Genomic DNA, 23,277 nt, shown 5'->3' on the forward strand with positions numbered 1-23,277 from the left:
ATACCAAATATGCCTACCAGGCAGCTGAGGACGAGGATGAACTAAAAACAAAGGTCTATAGTATTCTCACCGACAGCTTCAGAAACGCAGTCACGCTCGTACAACGCAGAAGAGACACGGTGTTCGGTGCACACACGATGACCGAATTCTCGGCGGACACGCGTCAGACATACGTTTGCTTCAGATATTTGGATGTTCGGACATGTCTGCAGAGAGTGTTTGTATGAACAGTGTGGCGGGACAACCGGAAACAAACACGCCTCCCTCAGTGTCTGCCAACGTTCTACGGACTGGTGAGTGGTGTGACCTTAAAAAAAAAGGAGGTAGTCATTCTGCGACCAACAAGATGGCGACGCGGAAATGAAGGCCGAAACACGGATCACGACGCAAAGAAGCGTCGACATCACACACCACGCCCCGCATTTCTTAAGCTCTCTCAATCACTCTACCAAATAAAGTATGCCGTTAACTGAACTCTCTCCGCCTTGCTATATTATTATATCAACTCGTGTACATTTCGAGACCGAGTTTTGTAACAGAGCTCACAGTAAGGGCGTTACTATATATCGAAATGACAGTATTACCTTACAATACCGCTGTAAAGAAAAAGGAGTCTGTGAGTGTTTTTTTTTTTTTTTTTTGCAGAACATAAAGACAGCCAACAGCGGCGTACCAACTTGTTTTTGAGTAGGAGGCAAACGAGACAACCCCCCCCCCCCCCTCTCCCCACCCCAGGACCGGGGGGCGGTGCCCTTGGTACCCCTTGGGCGCCGCCGGACAGTGAGTGCTTGCCCTGCCCAGTGGCGCCTGTTTCGGAGGGGGGGGGGGGGGGGGGGGCAAAACACATGCCTTGCCCCCCCCCCCCCCCTTCCCCGGTTGGAACGGCCATGACAGCCAATCACGGCGAGCGAAATGAAGCTCACAGCCAATGACGTCGCTCAGATTAAGGTTGGACCCGAGAAGTGCCTCTCCGCGTTTTGCAAGAAAACAAACTAACATACTTTTTATTATTCTTCTTATTATTATTTATCAATACTACTAATCCTCATTGGAGGATTTTTGTAGAATGGTACGAAACACAGATGCATATAACCATAGTGCAAAAAAAAAACAGTTATACAGAGGGTAAAAATACATGAAACAAACGGAGTGGATGAGACTTGGTATTTTCACATCATGAGCGCTTCGACATCATTCATGAACTGTGTTAGCGAGCTAGCGCTGGCGACGTGTCCGGGCAAAAGGTTCTATTCCTGGACTGCTAGCGGAAAAAAGTTAAAATTTAAAGGAATTATTTTTAGGTTGGAACTCTCTGAATAATTTTCCATGGTTTGAACGGGTTTCTCTTCAATCATGGGGAATAGACTGTAAATGCGTAATTAAAGAGTAATGCACCCAATTGTTTATTTGGTGAAACGAATAATTTAGTAAGTGAGTTTCAAAAGGTCCTCTTTACGTTTGACCCCGCACCATTAGAGTAGTCTTTAAAGCGATACTGTAATTCTTGGCTCTTCGTTCGCAGGAACACTAAAACTAAATTGGGAAGGGCCATACGCAAAGCCTCGAATTTTGGTAATGCATATAATGGAAAGAAAAAACGAGGCGGAGTCGCGAAGTACTAAGCTGCAAGTGCTAACAAAAAAAGGAAAAAGAAAGAAAGAAACAATTTTAAATTGTTTCTCAACAACGTAAGCGCACAGCTTTTGCAGCGGCGAAGACCCGAAACATGGTTTTCAAACCCTACGAGAAAAGAATTGGGGAACGCGAGGAGCGCGAGCGGGTGTTCCATTGCTCGGGTCCTCGGGACAAGTGTGTTTCGGCGTCTCGCCGCAGCGGGGTGCCCGTCGCGTGGCTCTCCTAAAGCCCCTTCATGTTTCAAAAGTAGCGCAAGGTGTGTAGATGCACGAGGCACGTGCAACGTGCTGCCCTTGGGAAGATCATGGCGGCACAGCGCAGCACTGAGCTAGATTTCAGACGCCACGTTGTTCCCAGAAGTGGCGCGCAGTACGTGTATGGAGTATTTCCACAACAATGAATGGCGCACTTTTCCCAGGATAGAGGGGCTTTACTCATCTGTTGTCTGTCGCTATACGTTTTCGATTTTGGCGGCCGCTTCTCGTGGTGATCTGCCAGGCTTTGTCAGTATACACTCCGTGCGACGCGACCGGCGCGCCGCTGCGCGGCCGTTACCGAAGACTGGCAGTGAGAGCCCCAGCGAAACGAAACCACGCCGCGTACGTTGGTACGCATTGAAGTCGGAGCGGTGCAGTTGCGCTGGGTTGACAGCATGAACTACTGCGTCGTTGAGTGCTCCAATAGTTATGCGTCGTATCTCATGGGGACGAAGTTTCACAGTTTTTCACCTCGCCGCTGTTTTGTGGGACAGCGACAACGATATGGACCCGTGCCGTACGACGCAAGAAATTTGGTCTCCCGATCATGTTTGCCACTGTGTCGGCACGGCTGAGATATTCTGCACTGCCGCTTTGCGCTCTGCGTTTGTTTTCGTACTAGTAACGCCTACATATCTCAGCTCGAACTGAAATGCCATCCCACACTCGCGGGTATGCAGTGCGAATTTCGTTAAAGAAATGTCCTCCAAAGAAGTTTCGTCCCCATCGTACGTGTCGATGATATTTCCGAACCAGTATGGCACGCAGTCTGTACTTCATGAAGAAAGATTCAGACGGTACAAAGAATGACAAATATGAATCTAAGGGGAACTACAATGAAACTTAAAAACACTGGACAATTGATGTTTGAGTTCGGAAGTTTATGTGGTGTGCTTTCTTTTTTGATCAGCCTCCTTTTGGATGGGGAGCGCCGACACACCGAGTCTTGTAGACAACAATTTTTTTTCTCTGCTTTAGAGCCACCTATGGCAAAGTTGTTCGAACTGGAAGTACCGTCCACTGGTCCCTTTCGACCTGTAAAGTGTGCACCTCCCGGCCATTATGAGTGGTATTCTCTTGACAGTCTTTGACGGTCAAAACCGGCTCCCATTTAGTTACGCCACCCAAAAGTATTTCCATCTGGTTAACCTATGCCACCTCTTTTAGATATAATAAGTGTTTTGTAAAGTTACGGTTGTCAAAGTATGTGTGTGCCGAAGATCAGCACCTCGCACAACCAGATTACTACACAACAGCTGACCGCAAAAGTCTTTGACGGCAAAACCGTGTGTTGGCCGGCAACTTGGTTTTCTCGGCTTTGAAAACGCTTTTCGTAACGTTGTTTCAATTGAAAGTGCAGTGCACTAGTCCCTTTCTACCTGTAAAGTCTCCATCTCCCACGACGAGTGGTATTCAATCAATCAATCAATCATTTTATTTTTTCAAGTCAAATACAAATTCGACTTGAACGGTCCGCTGGCACAAAAGGCAAACAGGTTGCCTGACGAGGTGCCAGCGGCCGGTAAGGACGGCAAAATCCGGCGGCAAATACAGAAAAAGCAAAAAAAAAAAAAAAAGAATCCGCGCATGCAGAAACCCACAGTAACACAACATCGTGATAACACCCAGACATCATACAAGGCAAAAAAAAAAAATACATATGCGTACAAACAACACCAGGAAGCACAATAAATCACACCGCCCGCCATTAGACATTGTTAGGGAGTGATAGAGAAGAAACACAATTTGTAAATAAGACAGCAAAAAAAAAAAAAGGCCTATAAAGTATACTATGTAAAAATGAGTATACGCATGAATTACATAGTACAAGGTACATAGTGTAAAAAATAAGTATAATGCTTGTGTATGGAAAGCATTCCACGATTAAAAAGTACCATATATTTTACGGTCGTCAGTCAAAAAGACAATCTAAAACAGTGACAAATAAAAAATGGTCAGGAAAAAAACTCCTTTCCCATAATTCACCTTTAAAACAATAAAAACATATGCAGGCAAAAGTATTCTCTTTAAAGCCCTTTTACGATCAAAACCGTTTCCCATTCAGTTACGCCGCCCAAACCAAATTTCCACCTGGTTTCCCTATGTCACCTATTTTTGGTATTATAACCATTGTGTCAAGTTACGGTCATGTCCAAGAACCTGTCTGTCTAAATCTGCACTTCGCACAGCCCGGTTATAACACAACATTTTGGGTCTAATATTGGATATTTCTGACAGCTTTATTCCTTTATTCATTCGAACCATAACTTTCACACCTGCTGTCTTAATAAAACTTGGCCCACTTAGTGCACAAATTTAGTGAACATCACGCTCGCCTCCAAATATCATCACCACAGCAGTCCTACGTTTACAGCGACGAGCAAAACAAATTTCCCACTAAGAGCAATTATGGTGGCGGCCGTCTTGCTTTTCGGAAACCCCTTTTTCGACCGCAACTAAAGAAATTACTCCTAATAATGACTCAAACTCAATATATAAGAAGCGGAGAACAGCTAAATGCCCTTCCTCGATCTGCCCCAGCACCCATGCAACGTCATCCTCAACTTATCGGCTCAAAAAGCAAAAGTTCCGTCCGTGCGCGTTTCCGCCACCACAGCTTCGCACGCAAAAAGGCACCGCAGGCTGCTGAGCGCGCCTCACTGTCGAACGCCAGCTCCTCCGCTAGCGGCGCTACGCGCGTTTTTCAAAGCGCCCCCTATAGTTCCCGCACGGAGTGTATAGAGGAGGCTATGGTGCCGCTCACTGCGCTCGTGTGATGGCTTTGCCAGTGCTTTATTCACACAGACTGAGCTGAAACGCTGGTTCTAGGAAGCCCGCCCTGGATTTTACAAAGCGAGCTTTTAAATTCCGTGTTCCGAGCTGCAGCTATAGGCTCCTTGCACTGACGTCACATCGCACACATTTGAACACCAAGTAAAAGCAGGAGAGGGAAGCTGCTTTTGTAAAAATTTTGAGTGACAGGTTCATCTTCTATAATCTTCTGGGAGGAGAATGCGACGCGTGTGCAAATCCGGGACGCACAAAGGAGGATCCTAATAAGAGGGGAGCTCCCTTTTGCCCTCTTCTCTGGAGGGCAACGGAAATGACGTCCTGTGCAAGCCACGTATACGTGGCTTGCACAGGACGTCGTTTCCGTTGCTCTCCAGAGAAGAGGGGAAGAAGGAATTCCCCTCTTATCAGGATCCTCCTTTGTGCCACCCGGATTTGCACAGGCGTCGCCATTCTCCTCCCAGAAGATTATAGAAGATTAACATGTCATTTAAAATTCTTACAAAAGCAAATTCCCTCTCCTCCTCTTACTTGGTGTTCAAATGTGTGTGACGTGACGTCAGTGCAAGGAGCCTTATAGGCTTCTTGCACTGACGTCACATCGTACACTTTTGAACACCAAGTAAGAGGAGGAGAGGGAAGCTGCTTTTGTAAGAATTTTGAGTGGCGGGTTAATCTTCTATAATCTTCTGGGGGGAGAATAGCGACGCCTGCACAAATCCGGGAGGCACAAAGGAGGATCCTGATAAGAGGGAAGCTCCTTCTTCCCCTCTTCTTTGGAGGGCAACGGAAGTGACGTCCTGTGCAAGGAGCCTATAGGCTCCTTGCACTGACGTCACGTCGCGCGACTACTATTTCCTACTTTTGATTGTCCTAAATTTGACCCTTACCATCCCAAAATATTAATAAAAAAAGAGAAAAAAAAAGCGCTTGAATGTAACCAAACACATTGTTTGCTTTCACTTTTTCCAGGTTGCTTCCAATTTCTGACTGAACTGACTACAGGATTTTCGCCGTGAAACAGCTAGGTAAGTTTGTAAGCAGCAAATTTTAAAATGTTTTTTTTTTGTTATTGATGTTATTTAGGGACAAAGCTAGTTCCTCTGTACCTTCGATACGATGCTCAAATAATATCCTCGCTATTTAGTTGTGACTTGTAAAGACGCGCGGAGCAGATGTCTTGAGTTCTTATTTGCACACCTTTCTGGCGGTCACAAACAACAAGTTGCATGATGCCGCAGCAGCAAAATAACGATGGTAATATTTAAATACGATGTCTCAATAACCGAGAAAAAACAATCGTGATTAAGTTGCGAGCGAACGCCGTGGAAGGGAGCCTGGAGGGCTCACTAAAATGCACATTCAGAAGTAAAGTATGTTAAATTATGTAGTCACTCACAAGATGAGAACGGCGAAGAGGCCCTTCGGCAGCCCCGTTTCCAGTGCGAGCTACCTTCGATACATCTTCGGCATACATCGTGAACCTCGAGCGTGCACGCGCAGCCTAAGCACAACGGAAGGCGGCAACGAGCCTGTGCTTGCGGGCGGCAGTGTTGGCGGTTACGCATTACGAGTGATGGCGTTACCACTGCTTTTTTCGGCGACGTAGTTGCGTACTCGCTAACTGTTCAAGACAGTAACGAATAACGTACTTCCGATATTTATTTCGAGTAATGGTTTACGTAGCTACGGTACTCGTTACTTGTTCTTCCCAAAACTTCAGATTCAGTATAAAACCCCATTTTTATGGCGTTTCTAGTCGGCAATTATCCCAAATTCTCGCACTCATCGCACATACATTCAAAATGTTGCCTATCTTTTCTCCACGCAAACACTCCCCGTATTTTTTTTTTTTTTTAATATAGCTTTTAAGCATTTTGGTAACGCGAAAACAGTAAAACGTTTTAATTTATACATAAAAAGTAACGCAAAAGTAGCCTGCGCTACTTTTGATTTTTAACGGTAGCGGTAACGCGTTTCTGTTATTTTAAGGTAACGTAGGTCGGTAACGCGTGTCTTGTATTTGCAAGTAACAAGTTTCGTATTTCGTGACCCTTGTAACGCCTACAGCACTCGCAGCCGAGCATCGGGAAAAAATGCCCTGACGTTCTGATCCTGTCCGTTCGAACGTTACTGACAGTTTGATTACAAAACTTGTTCCTCCTTTAAAAAAAATAAAGTAATATTTTGAAATGTTATATTTCATTGTCCGACTCCCTAACACTAAACCCAAACGCCAGAAACTTTTTTTTTAAATTTGTTTATTTAGGCCGCGGGCAGTAGGAAATGGCGTCAATCTACAACCAGATCTTTCTATAAGATATCATGAATTGTTGCTTTCCACTCTCTAAACGCAACGTTTCAAGCAGCTCGGGCAATCGCACGCAGAGCCAGAAGTTACCGGTAATTCGAGAAAGAATAAAGTCCACCCATTTCCGTTTTATTATCCAATTGCGTGCGCCATATAGCTGCGCATATCAAAGGGTGTCTGTGTCAATCGGATTGACCGAAAGTATAACTTCCCACGCGACGACGTAATACGTGCGTGTCCAGGCGTGTAAAAGTCTACGAATGACTTTGGCGCTTTTACGTGTTTTTTTCTTTTGTTCTAAGAAAAGAACTAACTTGGGACTTTTCTTTTTTGTCCGCACGTGTCCGTTTTGTTACGGGCGCTCGTATAAAATCTCACTTTACGAGGCCACGTGGATCGAGCGCCGTGTCTTTATAGCCGCGTGCTAGCCAAAGGGGCTGTCCTAGAGAGCCTATAATTCGAAGAGTTGCCAACTGCGCGATCACCCCGGAGTCACGTGGTTTATGGGCCGCGTTTGCAACACGAGCTACGAGGGGGTGACGAAAGCGTTGGTCATCTGGGAGCGCCTCTGCCTTTCCGCCCGCTCTGCTCCTCGCCACCCGACAACGCAACGCATGCGCACTTGCGACCAATGCGCGCTGGAAGCGTCCGCCATTATATTGCAAACGCTTTCCTTGACTTAAGTTGTTCCCTCTCTTAAACCTAGTCTCTCCCGTTCGTTATGACCCACCTATCCCGTGATGCCGTAACACAAACGGAGAAGCAAATTACCTCCTCAAACTCGATAAATGCTCCTTTCCTTATCCCCCTTCTAAAATAGAAAAAAAGAAAAATGATAAATATAATTTTTTTATCGTGTCTTTTTTTTTTTATGCTGTCCTTTTTGCATTTCTTTCTACGGCCATCGTCAGTGTTTGCTAACGAAACAGGACCATCCGAATTCGGAGCCGGGAGAACATGCTCCCACGTGAATCCGCAAATGCGGAAACGAAGTTTCTCGGAGGTTGGTACAGACGAGAAAAAAAATACGAATCAACATATATTGGGCTACGAGTCGTTCGAAGCCGCCGCCACATACCGCAGGTTACACGGCTGACTGCTGCCTCTGCGTGTATCTCCGTTTTTGTGTACACGTGTATGCGTGCGTGTGTGTGCGTTTGTGCGTAAATGTGCGCGTGTGTCTGTCTGCTTGCGCGCATCCGTGTGTGGCTGAGTGCGTGTGTTGTGCGCATGTTCGTTCTTGCACTCACTCTCTTTTCATGCTTTCCTTGGCTATTTCTCCTAACCCCGCAGGAATCACTCTGAATACACTCTGACATGATAATGCAAGTAATGCACAGGTGCAAGCGAGCTGGACAAGAATAACGATTATAATCCCGGAGAAGGGAAAGAGGGCCAAATACAGCTAGGGGACTGGTGTGCGACCGAAATAACTCCGCCTGGTTTTGTTACCAAACCAGGGACCTCTTCATTTCCAGGGGAACGCCCTTCCAACTGAGCTAACCAGGAGTTCGACGTCAGTAGAGGAAACTGGTTTTAACAGCTGCCACCAGTCTAACACCAACATAGGTGAACGTCCTGTATTTTAAGGTAAGGATGATAATGCAATGAATGCAGAGGTACGAGCGAGCTGGACAAAAATACCGACACTCTAGGAAACGTATTATAGAGTTAACAAAACGGCGGCTCTGGGCTTTATTAAAAATACGTTTTACCAGAACCTTCATCAGTTTGGAGAAACTAAGACTAACGGCAACACATGCGCCCGATAAATTTACACAACTAACATTCCACCTCCGCTTACTCTCTGAAAATTATCGGCGCATTACGTTATCGTTAACGAATTTATAAGGCTAGACCAGAGAGCTCGATAAAGTGGTAGACGAGTGCATTTTGGCGTCGCCGCACGCGAGCATATGCGCGCGTGGTGAGGACCAAACTAATTGGCTGGAGTGCTACTGTTTCTAAACGTTCTAATCGCCAGTGACCGATAAACGATTTTTAGAGCTTGTAGTAATTATGTTTGAGGTCAGCTGCGCCGTTTCACTATGCTAACAAGCTGCCAACACCGATCGCACACTCGTCAATGCGCCGAGAAAGTGAGGGAAAGGAGACGAGCGCTCGCGTGGACGTCAGAACGCCGAGCTCTGCTTGGAATGATTTCTGGGTCAAGCTACTTTTGTCCCCAGTGCACTCGTCGAACGCCATGAAACGCGGAATACAAGGGTCCGGCGTTTGGCTCTTGCATAGGGCTCCAGCGCTGAAGCTTTGAACAAAGTGTGGCACCCACATGTTGGGTAGTGAAAGCTCACCTGATTTAGCCTCCCGCTATTGATGAGAATTTCGCTGAGCTTTTATTCTTTCTCTTTAGTGCTGAAAAACGGTAAAAAGAACTTTTTACGTTTGCAATTTGTTATATTTAACGCCGCAATGCGTTTGAAAGCGCCAGATGCATGCCACCACCACTTGTGTACGCCTATTTTATATCTGGGTAATAACGTCAAAATATTTAGCATCCAATTTTTTTTTTTGGAACGCGTGGATCGGCGTCTTAATTGGCTCACGCTTTTAGCGTCTTAACTTTGACCTATGCTAAGACGGTGTTCGAATTTTTGTTGTTCCTTTCTGTTTTTCTTGTGATCATGTTCCGCACAAAGAGAAGCCGCGCTTCTACATCTGTGTCTCTCTGAGACGCTCAGGTTTGTACTCCCCAAAACAAGTCCTAACAAGTCATTTTTCGCAGCGCCCCCTGGGCATCACAGGCGGCCGATTCGAACGCGTCCGACGAGTGCAGCAGAGACAAATGCAGCTAGCGTTAGGTGCACCCACTACTCATTCGAACCACAGCATGAAGTTCTAACGTTCCCTCTCGTGTTCCCCTCTCCCTCACCTTCTCGGCGTATGGCAACATTTTATAAGCATGCCCGGACATTTCCAACTGGCAACAAAAGGAGCACGTGAATGTGGGTAATAATACTGCAAAAAATTGCGCCGGCCTCCGAGAGAATTAAGAAAAATTACAGGCGTTGACGCTTCTCAGTTATGCGAAGTTAGAGCGCCGCTCTTGACGTATGTTGATCTTTGTGATATAACGGGGTAGAGAATTTGAGAGAGAAATATAGGTATATATATATCAATAATTTTTTGTTTGTTTGAGAATGGGCCAGGGAGGGCGAGGAGGGTACGGTGGTAGTCCCATAATGCAACACGCGCTGTGTTTGTTTTATCGTGAAACGTTTTTGTCTAGCTGCTCCGGACTTCGCGAAGCCTCATCTCGTGCAGCCATGGCCTGTGACGTCACTTGGCGTCACAGTTTTCCCGCCAAATTTAGCTAGAAAATTACGCCACGTGACCTCAGCACTAATTCAGTTTCCCTGCTAAGTTTGGAGTGGAAAATGGCGTCGCATGCCATCATGTCAAGTCAACTATGAAGAAATTCAGTTGACGCGACATGACCGTGACCTCAACAACAATTCACGTTCCGCGCTAAGTTCAGCGGGAAAAGTAATGTCACATGATTTCATGTCGACTGGCCTACACATAGTGTCGGTTACCCCGCGAAATTTAGCGGGAAAACTGACGTCACTCGATCTCACCATCAATTTAATTCCTCACTAAATTTAGCGATGAAACTGAATTGGTGTTGAGGTCCTGTGTCATCAGTTTCGTATCTAAATTTCGCGGGGAAACTGAATGCGCAGTGTTGCATTATGGGATATCACAAACCTACGCACCAATTCAGTTTCTTCGCTAAGTTTAGCGGGGAATTGAATTGGTGTATAGGTCTGTGACGTCCCATGACGCAACGCGCGCGGTTACGCCGACGCCTCTAAATGCGGAAACGGGCGCCTAAGAGCTGCGCTGTAAAAAAAAACTGATCTTGTTTTGTCGGTGAACATACGTGCCACTTCTTTCTCTGGGTGTATGGGAGACTGGCGTGTTTAGCTGTTTTGGACTACATGTCCATTAATTAAGACGTAGCCGTCACAGACACACGCAGTTTTAGCTGCGCCGCGCGGCGGAGTAAATAATCGCGCGACTTGGATGCGGTCGATTGTGACAACGAAGCAGAGCATAAAACAGAAGAGAGGCGAGTTCCCTTCAGTGAGAGGAAGCGAACTGGAAGTGGTGCCATGCACGACAATGAGGGAACCGCGCATCCCCGCCATGCACAGTCTTAGCGCGCCGCCCTGGCTATGGCTAAGTGCAACGGAACAAGAGGAACCCGCCTGCGCGGAACGTTCGCGAAAAAAGAAGGTCGAGAGAGTGTTTCCCCATTGTGTCTCGATGCGAGCGGATACAGTGTCGCTGCGAGCCGTCGTCGAATCGCCGCAATGCTTCGGGTGTGCTTCTGAGGGTAGACGCCGAGCGTGCATGTACGTAGCAGAGAAGACCGACTGTATCCGCTACCAATGCAGCTCAGCTGCTCCGAGTACGTCCGGGCCGCGAAAGAATTCGTTGGCAGCCGGCCACTTCGTTGCGGACGTGTCGCGTTGAAGCGAGCGAGCGCAGAGCACACTGCGTCTCGTGATGGCTGCCGCTCTCTCGTAACAAAACCTGCAAAATAAAGTTGCTTTTCCTTATTTTTTAACATTTTCGATTTGGTGTTTTTGCTGCTTGACTGCGGAAGTCTGGCACAGCTAACAATTGCCCAAGTATGCTCGGGGCTCGGAGAGCATATTGGTCTTTGTACTTGTCTGAAATGATTGCAGTTTCCCCTTACTTTGTTTATTGAATACACATTGAAGAGCCGTGGACGCAATCTGGGGATACGGAAAGTTGGTTCCCGTCAAATTAAACGATAAATATATATATATATATATATATATATATATATATATATATATATATATTTCCCGCGAATATTTACGATTTTTCATCTCAGCTTGCTTGAAAATAAATCAGTCCGTGTTTTTTGCAATACAGCTTCCGATACGAAACATCGCTAAGGCCGCAGTCCTATCTGCTCGTACATCATACGGTTCATACCCAAGACAAGGTGTTCGCTGATGACATGATGACAGAATTGCCTGCGACCACGTCTCAAGGATATTCGAAGCATGCTTCATATATGCTTCGAATATCCTTTTTTTTTCCATGACCAGCGTGACTGTCATAGAGGGAAGAAAGACGCCCAAGGCAATGTCCACAGACTGTGGTTTGCATGTTTGTATTAGGTTCGTGCCCCACCCCTGCCCGTTTCGATCTGGATGAGAATCGTACCGGCGTGCGGTCGTGTACCACTACTGCGTGATGCACGTTAAAGACCCCAGGCTAGCGGCTGTACCGCACTGGCTAAATTTCTCATCTACAACTGGGAGACTCGTCGCCCCTGTGAGGCAGACCAAGTTCTAGGCTGTATAAACACACACACAACCCAATTTTTTTGTTTGTATTAGCGGCGCTACCGCGGCTTAGGGTTCCGGCGCCCGTCTCCTGCACTCGACGTGATCTAAGCGTCTTACTCCGTTCGTCCGCTAGCTCTGGTATAGAGCTTACGTTCAGGACTAGCGTTACATAAGATTAGTCATTTCTCCTTTCCAGCAACCGGGCCCGGCTAGGGAAACCACAGCCTGTCGAATGGCAAGATCCGCAGAAAGGGACGCACTGCTGAGAGATAATAAGGTCGTAGACCACGCTGCGCCTCGAGAAAGCGTTCTCAAACGTCTGCTGAAGCTCGACGATTGTTTTCTAGCGTATGCGCGGAAGGAACCCCAAAAAACTTGCTAGGCCACGGGGAAAAAAAGGTTTTTGGCCTATTGACAAAACGGCATGCTGTAAACCGCTCAAGTTTTGTTTTGTTTTGTTTTGTTTGCGTGGTATTTATGTACACATCAGTTTGTGCGCAGGCTTCAGCGATATATGTTAGTTTTTGTATATCGTTTCCGTCGTCCCGTAAAGCTCCTCGCAACCTGTTACGAAATGTGGAACTCTGTCCAAAAAAAACTAGAGGTGCACATCCGCACTAGCGGTGTCGTCGATGCGGTGAAAGACAGGGACGGGGAAAACGACCTATGAAAACTTTCGTGGCAGGTCGGGTAGGCACACTTTATGAGTACGTATTTCTTTCTCGTACGTATTGAAAACACGTGCGAAGAAAATAATACAATTGTGTGTTCTATAAACCACGTCTTAAAAAAAAAAAAAAAGAACAAAAAAAGAACTGTGTTTTCCTCATTGTCGCGAAGAAGTAAACCAAGATATCCGACATATGCGAGAGGGGGACTTCTGTTAAAGCAACGAAAAGGGCCTTGCAACAATTACTATCGTGCTGCGTTCGGACACCGCAGCATTGCAGCGGGATCTGCCGCTGCTGGTGCCTGTTCTGCCGCAGTGGCTTCCGCTGCGGTATTAACCGTACTTTGATGACGTCTGTAGTTTACTTCTGCTTGTATGAGTGTTCCCAAATTCCAAAGTTTCCAACGTTCAAACACAAACTGTAAACCGATTTCTCGAGGGCGACACGGCAAAAAAAGAAGAGATAGGCAACGGCCTCAATGGAAGCCTTGAAATGCGAACGCCGCTGAAAATTTCTCGTCACATATTCACTTTCGTTTCATTTCGGTCGTGCTTTCTGTTATCTTTCTCGTGCCTTTTGACGCGAGGGTCTCGGAATGCGGGAAATACTCTCTTATTGCGACGCTATATCCGGCACATTGTGCTTCAACGGAGTCGGAAAGTCCTTCAGATGGAAATTTAAAAGTTGGAGCACCAAGCGCGTGTTTTCTCGAACGAACCCGCGCTTGCTCTCCGCTCGAGTGGTACGTACGTATTGGCGCGGCACTCTGGATCATTCCATCTCCCGGGAGGCGCCACTGACGGACTTCGAATCTCGACCGCTTTCGTCTCTTCTTTATTTCATTTTTTAATTTTTTTTTTATTTCTCGCTCGTGTCCGCAATATGCTCCCGCTACGGACACGAAGGAAAGAAGAGCGTCACGCACGAAACCCGCTCTGCCGCGCCCACCCAAAACGTGACTTCGAGATTCCCGACGCATCCCTACCCTCTTGGCGTTCTCAATCAGGTTTTTCGCGCGACTTTGTTTGCCTCCCTCGAGTCCTACGCCCCTTCAACGTGCCGTTGATGTGAGCGGAATGCTTTAAAGGGATTTAGTTTGTTGCGCAAGCCACATATTTGGAGCCCATTTGAATAAGGGCGTGACGGTTTTGGCATGCGGCTTGCTTCCGACGCATGCCTATACCATCGCTATTTCGAGCGCTAGGGTTTCTTACGCCATTCTGGTGATCCTGTTCAAGCTTATTACTGAAAGCACATCGCGTCTCATCTCGTTCGATAAAAAAAACAAAAAAAACAGCTTAAACTATCGTAATGCACGTTTATATATGGCGAAACAAGAAGGAGGAATTATTATTATTTTTTTTTTTTAACGCTCGCTGAGTATGCGCAAAGCGGCCGCCCGCGGCTGATAGTTCCGCGTGACAAATCTAAAAACCTCCGAGGCTTTTTGTTTTTTTCTTTTTTCCCCTCTGTCTGTTGCAATTGCATTACGGTCATTGGGTCTTTCCTCTGCCAACACGGCCAAGTAATTGTCATTTCCGTCATATAAGATAATATGATTGGCGAATCAGCTTGCGATCCTGATTATACGTACGTCGCGCGTGCACCGAGCTATCGCCAGACATGGCGTGCGCTGGTTTGCTGGTCAGGTAATAGGGAGTGACATTTCCTTTGCCGTGTGGTGGGAACATAAACAGAGGCGTGGCTGGGCTAATTATACGACGGCATGTTTCGCTTCGCGACTGGTTCTTTAGTGTTCTTATTCGGGTGGTGTCACTAAGTATCTCATACGCTTTTCGGGAATAAGAATGTGAACGCGTAACCGACGACACTACATACATGAACTGTCAGATTCAGAAACTTGCAGGGCGTGGTTTTATATGTTTACTCGTCTTGCTTTGTGATTGGTTCTTCGACGACCTTGTCTGGTAAATCCGCTATCTTATTGGCTGCGGAGCGTTCGTGAGATTCTCGGTACTCTCCGGCATTTCTTGGGCTCTCAGTGACTCCAAACCAGTTCAACAATAATGGCCTCCTGAATGTTACCGCTCTTGCCTACTGGGTTGTAGAGTTATAACACAAAGCTGTCGTGGTAGGTTCGCCCACCGGTTTGCACGAGATTGATCTATTAGGGAGTTTGAGTAGATCGTCTTTGACCTTTGATGATGATAGCCTATACTGCGCAGAAACCACTGATCGTACTTGAGAATGCAAAAAAATGATCCACTTAAAATCTGCACTCATTGCGCCTGGAGGTCTAAACACGAAGCCGTGAACGTATGTTCGAAAGCGCATGCCAAACACCGGCGACACTGTGGCTGTCCAGTTGCCGGTCTTCTCGAGTGTGAAGGTCAGCCCACGAGAAATTATTTGTGTGCACTCTGAGAAATGCCTGCGCGTCTACTTACCCGCGAAATACTCGAAGACCTAAAACTGAAGTCTGCGCTGTGGCATTACGCAGTGCAACGGGCCATGCTTGCATTGCGTAATGTCACAGCACAGAACAAATTAACCTTTTCGTGACTAAATAAACAACTATTCTCTCTCTCTCTCTCTCTCTCTCTCATTTTTATGCCTAAACGGATGTTCCGCCTAATCATTCGTTGAGCTGATTTCTTAGATTGGAGAGATTGGCTCTGAGTGTTTTGCGGGTAAGTAGACGCGCTGGAATTTCTTAGGGTGTGGGGCTTGCTCTATAATGGTAATAATATAATGTTAATATCATTATAATGGAGGGTTATCCTCCCGATGCTTTAATCATTAGGAGCTTTCGAGAGAATCAGACGTGCCCTACGGTTGTGTTCAAAACTCATTGATAGACGGGCAGCAAAGCTTCGCTACAGCGTTCTTTCCAAAGATACGCTAGTTTTAAAGCATGCATATCATGGAAATGTCGCAATATTTTATTTGAATACAATCTGACTTTAGAAACTAAAGTAGCGTAAAGACCAAGACACACAACGTGTCAGTTTATTTTATGTTTGTGCTTTATTTATACACATCTCTGTTCCGTTTGAGTGAGGGTGGTATTTGCCCTATTTGGGCTCTTCATGATCTATTTCTGCTATTTCTTTTATTTCTTCGCTGGTGAACTTGTAACTAAACTCCAAGACTGTGCAATGAAAATAAGTTTATGTTCCCAGTCTTCATCAAGGTTGTACGCCTTCGAAATGTTTTGCACTTATTTCTTTGTTTAGATATGGTCTATGTTGGGCCGGCAGCCAGGAAACACTATCCTAGACTAGTGTTCCTGGGCTGCAGGCAGAAAAGTCAAGAAAACGGATTTTAAAACGAACGAACAGATTTCAAAATTGCGTCTGGTGGCGGTTTGTGAAGCTCCGTTTGAATGCCGTCATGTCATGCGTTCATAAGAAGCTGCGTCAGTTTGCGGCAGTGTGGCTTGCTCGTGGAGCTGCTTAGCCCTGAATGTGACTTGGCAGGGAACGGTAACACGTTTACTATACTCCGTTCGCCCAATAAACTGAGATTACAGCCACAAGCTACAAGCGCGAGCTAGCACGCCCTCCTTGCTTTGAGACATGCATAGGCTAGCGCGAGCGCTCGTTCTGCAGAAGAACGCTTCAAAGCAGCGACCTCGAGCTCTCACCCTCGGATAGGTGAGATTGTCACGCGCTGACGCTACCAAGCAGCGAGACTCGCAACTGCAGTACCCTCGACCGTGCATGAACTATTGACGTCACGAGCGCGATACGCATTGTGCTTCTCGCTGGCTGACTTTGAAGCGAGCGGCAGAGAGCTCGCCGCTCACGTCATTTCGTTTCCGTACCGCTCTAAAGAAAAGACTGAAGCGGTTCTTTATTTGAGGGAAAACACCTAAATCGTTTTCATTTGATATCAAGGATCACGATTATCCAGTCGAGATTAGTTTTCAATTTGGTGCACAGAGGCTGCAGAAATCAATTTTCAAAGTACTGCTGAAGCCCCTCCTTCCCGGGGCGTGACGTCATACTAGGAGTTTTCGAACGAGGGCGCCTGCTCTCGCGGGCGCCCTCGTTCGGTTTCCATTCGTGACGTCATTACCTTTTGAACAACAAGTTCGATGATGTTTGTAATGGAAGCCTGAAATCATAGCGCTGTCAAAGCAAGACTGCCAACACCGTCAAAATTGAAGTTCTTTCATCCTCTTATTTCCGTCGATGAGATATCATTTGCTGACGTCATAGTCTGCATTCGGCCAATTGTGGTGGGCCGACCACAGCGACGCTTTCGATCGCTCACGTCGCCAATACCTGGCAAGCTTTCAATTGCACGCGCTGCCCACACGAGTGACACGCGCTTGGCGGCCAAAAGATCCTAGTATGACGTCACGACTGGCCGGAGGTTTTTCGTGTTTTCTCGCGTTTTGTTACATCTCCGGAGAAAACGAACGTGATATACAGATTTATGGGATAAAAGTACGCCAGAATCTACCGTTCTTTTCAAGAAATATTTCAGATTCCCTTTAATACCCCTGTCAGACGGGCATTTTAAAGGCCGTTAGAACAAGCTCCATTATAAAATCCGCGAACCGGCGCACGCCGTAGGGCACGAGCGCACTCTACATCACGAGCAAATTGGCCGATTTTATTAAGGAACTTAGTGAGAAGGACCGTTAGAACGCCGTCTGACAGAGGTATAAGCCGGGGTCATACTGCTCATACATAAAACAAAAGAAAGTCTGCAAACACGAGTCACCTCAATACCCGTGGTTCGAATGCCGCGGGCTAAGTTTTCTCCTAGAGCTCATTGTCATGCGGCATTCGAAGCACGGACCTCGTGGTGACTCGCGTTCGAATCTGTATGCGGACTGTTTTATGTATGATGTTTAAGTTGTGTGACCCCGGGTTTACACTTCAGAAATTGCCAGCTTTTCAAGGCAGCTTCAGAAAGATGGGGCATGACATTATTTTATTTTGATATTCACTCTAACCAACGTCGTAAACGTCCAGCGCCACTCGGATAAAAGGACTGTTCGCTCCTCCTCAACTACATCGTGACATCACAAGCGTTGCCATAATCTGCAGGTATATATTGGCCGGCAGTGTCCAAATCAAATGCTGACGCAGCATTGAAGACCAATATTACGGGAAACACTGTACTTCCACGATGTTTCTCACAATGTTAAAAAACGCCGCTGTTCGGTATGATGTGCCAGTTGTTTTCAGCGATTCTAGCAAATTGTTACCGTTGTGCAAAAAGGTCTGCTGTGAAAATGGTTGCTAAGCTGTGGTATCACCTGCAACGATTTTCCACTGCACTATAGACACTTTTTATGGCAAACGCAACCAAGTAATTCTCCCGTCTTGGACGTCCCCGAAATCTTCCGGTTTATAAAAAGAATGAACAAAGGCCACCCTAACACCGCTGCTTGAATTGTAGATGAAACGTTCAACCACCAATTCTCCAGGTGAACTCCAAAAAAACAAAGCTGTGCGAGATCTGTTAAAATGTTTCTAGCATTCTGGTAAACCAGCTTGCCTCCTCCAATATGTAATATTTTACAGCCGAAGGCCCTCGTTAAACTTCCAACTTTGTTGTCCGTGTCGCATTTATGCATTCTAGCACTGGTGACATAAGCAGGCTCAGCAGGCTTGCAAAGTCGGTGCGACCGGAAGTTGCTTGGGACGCAAGTGGCAGTTCATGTTTGTAAACAACAAAATGGTCTATACCAAATGATTGACGAAAGAAAAGTAAATACACTTTATCAAATTTTTTTTATATATGAAAAGCTTCGTACGCTGCCGTTGCCACGGCAGCCTATGCAACCGCAATCTTTACCGAGAAACGCATTCGGGGAGCGCTACGTGCTTATCATCTATCACGCGGTTTTGACACTTGTTTTGTGGTTTTCTTATTGAAACAAGTGTCAAAACCACATGAGAAGAAAAAAGGCGCGCGCGATGGTTTTCTGTCAACTATTCCGTCAATCAATGTTTTGTTGACGAAAAAAAAAAAAACTTGATGGAGGAATTATATACAGCTCCGCTGTAAAACACGAAGTCTCCCATTTGATTAGGAAATCAGGACGCAGTGGTCGGATCTATACCCATGCACCGTATACGAACCGAGATATCTACGAAGCCTGGCGCCATTTCAATGTACTCGCTTTGCAAACTAAAGCAAAACGTTTGCAGTTCTATAAACTCTCTCGCAGAACACTGTAACATAAATAATTGCTATTTGCGGAAGGAGCCAGCGTTTGACGAGGTATGGATACTATGAGTTCATTATAAAAAGAACGTGACCTGTGCCACACTGGACGCGATAAGGAATTGGGAGTACAAAATCAATGAAGAAGCCACATAAGCGGTCATACCCACACCGCGTGTTTATGTACAGCTGCGAATTTATACGTAAACCAAGAACACTCGAAATGCTTCCACGTATACTTAAACTTCTAGCACATGTCATGTTTTGGAGCTTCGTATACTTATACATTTTCTTTCTCTTCTTCGGTAGATGTCGAGGATTGGCTCGTGCTTCGCGACAAAGTACATGCCCAACGGATTTGGTTAACCAAAGTTTGCTTGTGGGATTTTACGGCGGGGCAGAGGTCTGTGTCACGTTCCGAGTTCGTTTCACCAAAAAGATGGGCTCCATATTGAGGCAAATAAAAAACACACTTCCCTCCGCCCTGCATGTCTCCATTTGCTATACTTCCGATGCAGGTGCTTTCTCGAGGGATAAATTTACTCGCCGTGCAGTAAAAAGAAACTATGCAGTAACAAAAATTACCATAGCGCTGGGATTCGCGAAAGTGTCGGCTATCCTGAGACCACCGACGGCATCACTTGGCTCGCTTTGGGGGCGTCCAGCGTGATCCTGCATACGGATGAATCGGTACAGGCGCCCCCTGGCTTCGGTTGACGGCTCTTTGAGCGCAGTGAGTGACGGGCATTAGACGAAGACCGTCGCTTACGGAAGTGATGGATGGGCGCGCCCAAAAACATAATTACGACGAGGCAGGGCTGTTGACGGAACGCTGCGGTTTTACTCCTGTATACCCCCAGCTGCGTTCTTTTCTTTGTGCCTGTCTGTGTTTTGTTTTTGATCGAGGGCTTCGCCAACGCAGTGCCGCCTTGTGCGAGTTTGAAACTAAAAGACGCCTGACCCGATTACAATCGGAATGGGGTGTTTGTGGTCAATTAGTTTGCTTTTTGCCGCGATCTGTTACGTTAATATACCGCGCCTAGTTGAGACTGCTTGATGGACAGCGGAGAGTATTAGTGCGGTGTGCACCAAGTTTTAATAGTTCACGCTGAGGGGTTAAGGGAAGCAAATTTAGGTTTGCGAAACGAGAGAGTTTCGTGGTTTGGCTCGCTACTAAGGATACTTTAGAGACGAAAATGATTACATTGCAAAAGTCTACTCCTGTCAGACATTTGTTTAAAATGACGTTCAGCAAAATGCCATTCGGGCGAGCGGGGAATCAGCTCGCGATACCGACTGAATTCTGAGCATTCAGTTCAAAATGTCGAGTCGCGAAGTATATTGCCTATGCTAGTGTTGCATGTCATGTTTACTGTCTTGTTATTCAGGTAGGTTTTCGGTCAAACATTTAGCCGCGTAAGAAAACGTCGAAAACCGGTGGTCGCCCCTGTCGGAGTCAATGTATGGCTCTCTGTATGTGTGATGACCACGTCTATCTTCCGAGGCCACTCTTGCAACACTTCCGCCTTGCGCAGTGTCGCCCTCTCGTCTGTAAGCACGGCTTCAATTTTGTGCAAGCTGGAAGTTTGGGGCGGTCGAAGCGAGAGTCTCAAAAACCATTCGCAATCCAAAAGCGCACTCAAACAAGCTATAGGGAGTATTCACTGGCGTCCATAGCTGTGTGAGCCCCTGCTGAACGCGTGCTGATGGCGAGCTTCTACAGTTCCTTTGCAAAGTGCATTCCCTACATGGAGATTACCGGGCTTAGCAGCCTATTAATTTGAGCTCGTTCTGAGTATCCGCTTTACATCGCTCTGCAATATGCCGTCCAGTGTGTACCCCCTAGAGCTCATTACAGAAGACGTCCAGCGCGTCTCGTATCCAGGGACCTTAAACTCGTCAAGCACAAAGTTGGAGCCGAAGGTTCGCTTGATAAATGAATTAAAAAAAGAAAACTTCCGCATGATGCTGTTTATTATTAGAGTACCACGTTTGAAAAGAAGAGGCAGCAATCGTTAGCAGTAAGTATGCTCACCGCTACTAACTGTGGCATATGCGCGCTTGAGCGGTAACTCAAACGACGATTTTAGTAACTGTACTTCGTAATTCGTCTTGTCGCTTTCGACAGTCGCTTTCCCAGTCACCGGGCTATTTCTGAAAACTTCAATTATTCATCGACGCTCCCTGAACCGGCTGTCTACTCGAATAGGAATTGCTCGATGACCAAGGAAACCACGCACATCGTTTGTCACGAGAAAACGTACGAACTTATCCGACAAGAACTGAACGTTTCAAGACATAAAAAGCTTCGTACAGTTAAAACTATGCATTAGCTCACTTCTCTTTTCGCCGAATCTGGTGGGCGGCCGAACAGAAACCGGTGATTCGATTTGAGAATCGCTCTGTCACAAAACTGGCGTTGCAGAGAGCTGTGGAGTAAAGTGCGGCGTGAGCTTTACGTACTAATTTTGATGTCAAGTCCAAGCATATCCTTTTCGTTTAATCAATCGTGCATTTACATCGCGAGACGTAATTGGGCATCGGAGTTCGCGTTAGCTGGAATAGTTGTATTTATCGAGTAGAAAGTATTCTTCAAAATAAATAATTGTTCCAAGCGTGTTTAAAGCGTTTTAGAGGCCCAAAATCGTGCCAGCGAATATATTTTAAAATATTTTTCTAATTTATTCCTTGCTAGATTTTTTATGTATAAGAGAAATTTATGGGTGATTCTGGCCACGGCAAAGGACGATCTGTCAAGAGTGATTGCACTTGGGAAACGAACTCCAAAAGCCTTGTCAAATGGTGTTTTCGCTTTATAAACCTGATTAAGTTTTGGGCGGCGTTTTGCTTTCTCGACTTTGAATTAAAAGACCATCAAAATATTTTCAAACCTTTTTCATTAAGGGTTTTCAGCGCCCTTCTAAAATTTCCTCAGAAAAAAAAAATATTGCTTCGTTTTTCGTTTAGAAATTCGCTGGTCCTATAAATCGGCGGCCGTCAGAAGCACTGCACTTAATCCCGAAATATGCTGCCCCTTTATCTCGGCGTGGCACACACTGGTGGTGGCAAGAGCAGGGCATACAAGCTCCAGGTTGGACTAGGCATATGTCGTTTCAGCTTAAACTCAGGCGCAGCCGACGCTACGAGTTAATGGGACCAATCAAACAGCGTCAAAAAGCGCGACTCACTAGGCCTTTTCTGTTTATGATCGGTTCAGCGGCGACATATAGAACACGTACAGGAACAGGACAAACACACGACGGTGCACGCTTTTGACGCTGTCTAATCGCTCCCATCGGCTCGTAGCGCCGGCTGCGTTTGTACACAAGGAGAGGCGAAATATAGTTGGCACTTTCTTTGCACACCTGCCGTCTAACGAAGGTTCAAATCACGAGATCGACGATTCTATTCGCTCGTCCCAGAGACAGCAGCTGGCCCTATCGATACTTAACGACGATGCTCCAACGCGTGATCGCCACACGTCGACGAGCTCGCACCGCGCGAGTCAGCGCAGCGTGGAATGCGGTAGGTGTATACGCGACGTTCCGCCTTGGACGCGCGAGCGGCGCGACGCGGGGGAGAGACCGGAAAACAACGACACCGGGAATAGAAAGCGACCGGAAGGTCACGGGCGTCGCCGCGCGTGCAGAGAGAGCTCCCTCGCGCGGTTACGCGGCGCTGGCATTTGGGCAAAAGGTGCGGCGATCGGGGATGCGCTGCGCCGCCTCGCCCAGAGGCCCCGACTCGGCGTTCTAAATTTGTCGCCGGGCTCGACCGACCTTGAAATAACAGGTGTGAGGCGACGGGTCACCTTGCATCATACGCGCGGGCGGTGGCGACGCGATCGGTGTGACCTTATAAGGAACCTCGGACCTCTGGAGGAAACGACGGCGCTATTTTCGCTACCCAGTCTGTTTTAAGGCTCGTGATGGTCATGTAAATATCGCCTACGCCTTGAAAATTGACGTCGAAAGCTTTAAAAGGTAGTTGTATTTTTTTTTTTTTTCAGACCGCAATCATATATTATAAATAGCGTTCACATCAAGCACCCGTATTCTTTAGGAAGCGATTAAATTTCGAAACATGCAACACCCTGAGCCGAAAGTTTACAGATG

At 46.5% G+C, this 23,277-nt stretch overlaps 1 protein-coding gene across 2 annotated transcripts in view; it reads left to right on the forward strand.

Annotated features, from left to right (window-relative positions):
- LOC8028078 (diacylglycerol kinase 1) overlaps positions 1-23,277 on the forward strand; it is a 599,538-nt gene that overhangs the window by 103,895 nt on the left and 472,366 nt on the right. For both annotated transcript variants that reach the window (XM_042288617.1, XM_042288618.1), the window contains exon 2: positions 5,655-5,710. The gene's annotated coding sequence lies outside the window, so the exon portion shown is untranslated. The remainder of the gene's footprint in view (positions 1-5,654; positions 5,711-23,277) is intronic.

Source organism: Ixodes scapularis, unplaced genomic scaffold (assembly GCF_016920785.2).
Source record: "Ixodes scapularis isolate PalLabHiFi unplaced genomic scaffold, ASM1692078v2 PGA_scaffold0__279_contigs__length_252992795, whole genome shotgun sequence".
NCBI classification, from domain to species: Eukaryota; Metazoa; Arthropoda; class Arachnida; order Ixodida; family Ixodidae; genus Ixodes; species Ixodes scapularis.